Here is a 7,609-nt window from a genome sequence, read left to right as displayed (position 1 = left end):
CAAAAAAACGACAGGACTTTTTGAATGACCTGGTATGTAGTTTTCATTAAAGTAATAAAAAATTGGGGTGAAAAAACTGATTTTTTCTCCTCTTGGGCTCTTGTACTAGTAGTATTCAAATCCATAATTTTTACTTTTTTTTCCGTAGTTTTAAATTATTCTCTAAGATGACAAAAAAATAAATAACTTTGAATCAACAATGTTTGTATTCTTAGAGAAAATATCTAATGACTAGTGAACTTTTTCTGATATAATTTTCTTCGACATCGTAACGATTTTTTGATATAATTTATACGACAATATATGACTTTTAGAAAATCAAATACCCTTAAAAATTCTTACGCCTTTTATTTCGGACATTAAGCTTATTTTCAATTCCAATACATAGTATTGGATACTCGCCTAATTATTGATAAAATGTTAAAATTAATGCATCTTATTTTTAAAAAAAAATGATTAAAATTTCAACATTTTATATAAATCAACTATTAAATTATTACTCTTTAATATGCAATATACCTCTTTTGTATTTTATGTTGCTATTCCATGTTCTCGAATTGCACTCTGTCCTTTTAAAGTAAATATCTTCACATCAGCATTATCTCTCAATGCTACTGATATTTATTATATCTAAATATATATTTAAATATTTATTTTATTTATTATATCTGTTTAAATATATGTTGGCTGATCCATGTAGTCCTTGTTTTATAATTTATAAACTTTTTTATTAGGTGTAAATTGATTCAAAAAATTTTCTAATCTTTGAATCTTTAAAATTATTTAAAATTTTTACTTCATCGTAATCAAAATTATGATAATTGTTGCTAGTGCTGTCGTATTAATATTTTTAATTAGTTATGACTAATTAGATAAGCACATTACAAATCTTAAATAAAACATAACAAATACAATTTCATTTACAAAACAACAATGCTCAAAACAATATTATATTGGTAAGACATCGCGAAATTTAAAAATACGAATAAAAAAAATTAAATCTATACTGTTACAACACATAAAGGATACGGGATACAGTACTTTGTAAGGAAGGACGCTCATGCAAGGAAGTAATTTGGAATCACAACTATTCCAAGTTGGGCGAAAAGTATTTTAAAAAGTATCGAATACATTTTTTTTTTTTTTAATTTGCTTATTTTTTACCTTTTCTGATTACTTATGCATGAGTGTCCCATTACATATTTTCAGACGCTTAGGAAATAAGAAAACTATCAATTTTAAGATCGTGTATCGATTTATTTTAGTTTTTCTGATTTCCAACATATTAGAGCCCCTTTTTATATTTTAGGAGATCCAGAAAATAAAAATGATATCAGTGATATGATCGCATGTTCGAGCATCTATTTATTTTAACTTTTCTGATTTCTAACACATTAATATATTACTCTGTATGTTTTTGACTTCCGCAAATGTATAAAGGCTCACTAACTTTATGTAGGAAATCCGAAACGTTCTACCTTAAATGTTCCCAATATATAATTTAAACTTAGTTTAATAGTTTAAGTTATATATAGGGAACATTTATGATTGCAATTAAATATCATAAAGAATGTAATGAGCTTTAAAATGAAAAAAAGGAAGAAATGGAAACTGAAGTAATAATCATATCGCAGTTCCGCAAGAATAATGACGCTAAATATTAAATATTATGTTGTGAAATGAACTTATTTTTAGAAGTTTTTTAAATGCGTTTATGAGCCCGCAGACAGAATTAAGTCAATTTCATAAAATTTACAGTTGCGTCAATATATTTCTAGTATCATATACCGAATCAATCAATAAAAAGAAATTCTACTTTTAAAAATACGGTGAACCCTAGACTATTAACAATGTAGATTTAAGAGCATTTATTTACATGTATAAAAAATTAATTAAAAAAAAATATTTTAGTATTTTTCACGATTTTACTAGACACTAGGGATGTTAGTGAAACCTTACTGCATTTTTAAAAATGTAAACCCTGCCATTCTTAGTATAATTATCTACTCTAAATTGTTCTGATTGTTTATCTCGCCGATTTCCGAAGCTTATGTAACATCTTGGTTTAACAGAAAGAGATTAATATATAAAAAGCATAAAATAGTTTTTAATTGCTATTTCTGTTTTTATTTTTATTTTTATAATGTTAATTGAGTATTGAAACTACATTCAAAATATCTTAAATCTTAATTAAGAGGTTATTTGCTAATTTTGTTTTTTATTTTAATTCTTATACGTTTACGAGTAAAAAAAATATTATTAATAACAATAGAAATAAGTACATGGCAGTACGTACTTACTTGTTAACCTCGGAACTGACGCACGCACACCAGAACAGAACTGTGACACTGTGTCGGCTCTTTGGCCCTGGACTGATCAAGGACTCTCCTGTTTAGAGTGGGACCAAATTAGCTCAACCTATGCACTGGAATGCTTAACTCCGACAAGTGCTGTTTTAAATTATTGTAAATAAATCGATTTACCGACGACATTTATCTTATCAAGCTTCAGTTGAGGAATAAAGACATCGCTAATTTGATGCTGATCAAAAAGACCTTGGACCGACACCTTATAGGTTCTTCTGAGTCAGTGGCTGTATTGACATTCGGTTCACTCTTTACGGTCCCATCATACCTGCCTGTGCTCTGAAGGTAAGCGTAAGAAATGAACAAACAACTCAAAATTACAACTGCCATTGTAATAACGAATATTATACTAATTTACTGATAAGATCAAAAAGTTGTATTTTATTTAAAATATGCATAAGTTATAACAACGCCTTATCAATCTTGTTTCAAGAAATGATGATATCTTCAATTGCTTACGGACGCTATCGCTTTGTAATGGAGGACCAAACCTGATAAAACTAAGTGAATTAAAAATCACATTTCTATAAACTTAATTCTCATCCTTTGGTCAAAGTCTATATAATGCCTTGGTTTACCTAAGGACAGATCTCAGAATATACCAATAAGAAGGCAGACGAAATAAAAGCAATAAAAAAAAAATTGTTAAAATTTAAATTAATAATAAATTCAAATCAAACTCCCACAATAAATTAATTCTCTAAGAAGCAGTTTTTTTTTTTGATTTTTTTACTTTTGGAGCTTAACATACTTAACCAATTATATAAAATTGGAAAAGCTTCATAATTTTTCTATAAGAATATTTAGCAATTACTCCCACTACACAAAAATAACCTCGATGCTCGAAGTCTTCCCACAATACAATGTGTTATGACACAAATTGCTCCATATTTCACTAAAACAACATCTTCCGTTATATCTATTAATAAAAGGAAACAATGTTTTGCCAAGCTAAAATTGCTCATGTAAATATTATATTATAGGTTTGTTTGTTTTTGTTTAGTGGCGTAAAACATCATTGGCCATTAACCCCATTTATACCTTATGTAATTTTGTTTAAATTTATTTAATTTCATTTTTTATTTATTTTTTGTCTGTTCGATATCATATTTGTGTCAGTAAACCTTTTGATTTTAAAAACTTAAATACAATATGTTTTGTACATAGGTATAAATGTATATTTATTTTATTATAACTTAAATTTAATTTTCTATGTTCTGTATAAACATTGTTATTTATTTATTTTTATTATTTGAACAGATTTATATTATTGTATTTTTGATATAGATTCATTTATGTTTTTACATATCTTTTCATTTACAAATTTCTTTATTATTATTTTTTTTCTTTTAATAGGGTGAGTACTACTGTTACCATTTACATTTTTTCCCTTTTTCTCTTTTTTTTCTTTTATTCTCCTATTTCTGTATATATGATATGAATGAATATTTGAACACTAATATTTAATGTCCGCAATTTGTGGTAGAATGTATTAACTATCTTCAACAAAATGAAATAATGTAATTGAAAAATATCACTAATGTATTTATTTAATATTTTTCATTCTTAATTTGTAGTGGTATAAAGTATATAAAGTGTGCGTGTATATTCTTTTTCTGTGTAGATTTTTGTAAAAAAATTTCCTGGTGTGATCACTTAATATTTAGGAAAATCCATAGATTAAATACAATTTTGTTTATATATGGCCCATTGTTTGATTGTAAAGATGGGTACCAGTAATCAAATAAAATAATAATTTTGTTACTGTACATTTGCAAATCAAGCTTGGCTAATATTAAAAAAAAAAACCCAAAGATGATCCATGAAATCAAAGTTTACTCAAATATGAAATGGTCCATCAAAAATAGTGCCTTGATCGAAAATAGAGTGTGTTTCAAGAGACAGCTATTCTCGGGGATCACTATGATTTACACAACGTAAAACTGAATTTTCATGATCTACTGATAAATATTATAGTGTGCCTCCTCACACTACTTTCATTGCTACGACCAATACAATAATTCCTCAATATTAATATTATTCCTACACTAATATTGCAACTGCACAAAGAAAACTTGATCAGAATACAATACTCACATAATACACCTATTACCGTTCACACTTAGGTGGTAAGAAAAGTAAAAATTTTCTGTTATGTTTATATTTTTTGTTTCTAAGAAATTTTATTAACTTTAAAATAATATATACATAATTTGCATAGAATGAACAATTTTTAAGTTACGCGCGAGTGGAGATTACTTTTTTCCATAACTTTATGCTGTTTTTTTCTCGTAGATTCATGTCATATATGAAAATTGAAAGGCTTCAGTAGATGACCTAAAGCTCATTTCATCGAAATCGTAAGACCCGTTTTTATAGGGGAGAAACAAGGTTTTGGCTATTGTGTAAAATATTTTTTTTTTACTGAGGAGTCTTAAACGCATAGATCCGCTAAAAATAGCTTATTAAAAATGTGACTCGATTATAACATTCTCGTCATCTGAGTAGTAAAGAGAGCGAATTCAGTTAATGATTCGTTCAATAGAGTTGCCACTCTTTCTGAACTACTAACACATTCTGTGGTAGATCTCTATGAATCAGTTCAGCTAACTTTTCCATTTTCCTCTTCTAATGAATCATATATTGATATTCTTTAAATTCAATCGATAGTGAGAAGACCACCCCCCCCCCCCATTATTTCTTCTAAATGATCTATGAAGTAGTTAAAAATTCGACAAATTCATCATATACAAGTATTTCACCATTGAACTGTCATCTAACAATGTTTCACTCAATTTAGGGTAACATTTCCCAAATATTTCTCTATGGCAGCTGGGAGACATCATCATAAAACTTCAAGACGTCATCATTATATGTTTTTGTGCGACGACAAATAAATTAAAATTGTATTAAAGATAAAAAAAAATTACTGAAGCAACATGGTATTAAGGATCAATTATAAATGGCATCATAACCGGATAGGCGCCACTGTTCCTAGACACATTATGGGTGGCACATGGTGCAATATTTTAATCACGCCTACTCATATTTAATTATAATAGAGACTCTATGCTATTGGATTAATAGACTGAAATAGCTGATCATATTTTCTCAGTTTAAATCATTGTTACTACTACTTCATAATTGAAGCTGAATAAAAATAACAATAATGTTCATATGAGGAAATACTTTAATTTTAATTAAAATTTAATAAAAACGTGCCAAGAGGGGAGAGAGCTTTTGTAGGAGCATCACCATATGTTCACCATAAATATAGGAGCATCACCATAAATATATATTTACAGTTTAGAACGCCTTTTCGTTTTTACAGACAGAGGTTCCTCCAAATGTCTATTTCCGTCCATCACTCGAATTCGAAATCTTGCGCGATTTCAATACTTTCACTTACCAACATATTCCATGTATAGAAATAATACTAAAAAAAAATTGTATATTAAATACACTTATGTGAAAGTAAAAATGCTAGGACAATTTTAGAATGAGGAACGTAAAAATAAATCAAACAATTCATTTGCTAATTTTAATCAAAATAACAACCAAATCTTTATTATTTTTTTCATTAAATAAATATTAATCATCATAAAGGGCAACTTATACAGTCAATAACACAGTACTGTTATTATGTCAAAATTTTGTGAGAAAGGGCAATACTGATGGAATATTAATAAAAAATATTTTTTTCAAGCAAATACTAATTAGTATTACAATTATTATTACATTGTAATAACTAACAAAGCACTGCAACAATTATATATAATTATCTTAAAATTTTGGTTTCATTTTCCTTTTCCGTGGTGAAATTTCACAACCTGATTAACTATGGCTTGCCCCCCCTAGTTTTGATTCTGGGTACGCCCTTGTGTGTCTCTTCTCTTTTCAGGGCAGTTATTCGAACTGTTTGCCTTCAAACAGCATTAGATGAAATGGGGAAAATTCCTACCATATTTCTTACTTCTTAATATTCATCTCTCGCCAAACATTCTATTTAGATTGTTTTATTATGCTCAACAAAACACAAGATGTATATTTTCATCATTGTTACACATTTTAATACCTGATATTCAAGAAAAACTAATAAATATATTGTATGGCAATATTTTAGAACTGAGATTCGCAAAACTAATTAAAATAATTTTAATGTAATATCCTGATTTTGTACTAAATGTACATAAATTTGATTTTTACATGTTGTTTTATAATAAAATGTAGTTAATACCATAGTTTAAGAACTAAAGAGCATTAGGAAGTAATTATCACCACTAAGTATTCTTTGTTTAGTAATAATTATGAATAAATTATAATCATTAAAATTAAATTGAAATCATTTCAAATATTGACATCCAAATTTTTATAAACTTATCATGTAGTAGTTATTATGAGATGAGGTTGACTGTTGGCCGTAGAGTTCATTGAACTTTATAAAACGGCCAGAATTGAGGAATTGGTTCGGTGTATTAGAAAGAACAAGAATAAACCAAACACTAGATAAATTACTGACAGTAATACATCTTCTCTTCACTCATTTATATACAATCAAATTTTTTCAATAATTATTGTAACAGCATATGCCCTCAAGTGATAACTCCGGTTACATGCTTTATCAGCACACAAGTGATTCTTGGAGGAGAACCGTCCAAGTTTTACAATTCATAAACACTTTACCAAGATCAGAATATATTATATCTTTACCAATTATCTTGTATAAAAGTATGTAAAAACTTTACTGAGAGTATATAAGATTTTGAGACAAACATGACTGGGTTTTCTAATCTGCCTCATCAGGGCTCTACCATTTTATCATGATATAGCTGGATTATTCTACTACTTTTTTTTCCTACAAGGCTGGAGGTTTATCCCCTATCTAGTTCAGTAAGATCTGGAGAATGGTTCCCTCCATTTGCATTAGCCTACTCCTTTATGATGACTGAAGACTGGTTCCCTTCACACTGTGGTGATGTTGAAGTACTGAATCAGCAGTAGTTACTTCTGATGGACAGTCGCTGAAGTTGCTTGGGATTGACGACATGTTTGAGTGGTATTCATGTTATGGATTTTCTATCTTTTCCAGCCAGCAGTATTATTTCTCCTTGGGAAAGTTATCACTAATTGAAAGAAAAATATTTCCCTTATTGAAACCATTTTCCTGAATGCCAGGCAGAATATGAAACCATATTTCCAGAACTAATTCAGAAAATTTGTTCTTGGGCAATTTTTCCCATAAT

The 7,609-nt window shown here is 28.2% G+C and overlaps 1 protein-coding gene across 1 annotated transcript in view; it reads right to left on the bottom strand.

The window, feature by feature from the left end:
• Positions 1-2,601, bottom strand: part of LOC136796248 (cytochrome P450 6a2-like) — a gene marked incomplete in the record, with an annotated part of 13,265 nt that extends 10,664 nt beyond the window's left edge. The window contains 1 exon segment of the mRNA XM_067049382.1: positions 2,301-2,601.
• Between the last annotated feature and the right edge of the window lie 5,008 nt (positions 2,602-7,609).

Source organism: Halyomorpha halys, unplaced genomic scaffold (genome assembly GCF_000696795.3).
Source record: "Halyomorpha halys isolate HHAL.00 unplaced genomic scaffold, Hhal_1.1 Scaffold1571.1, whole genome shotgun sequence".
Classification (NCBI taxonomy): domain Eukaryota; kingdom Metazoa; phylum Arthropoda; class Insecta; order Hemiptera; family Pentatomidae; genus Halyomorpha; species Halyomorpha halys.
This window is presented reverse-complemented; position numbering and strand designations above follow the sequence as displayed.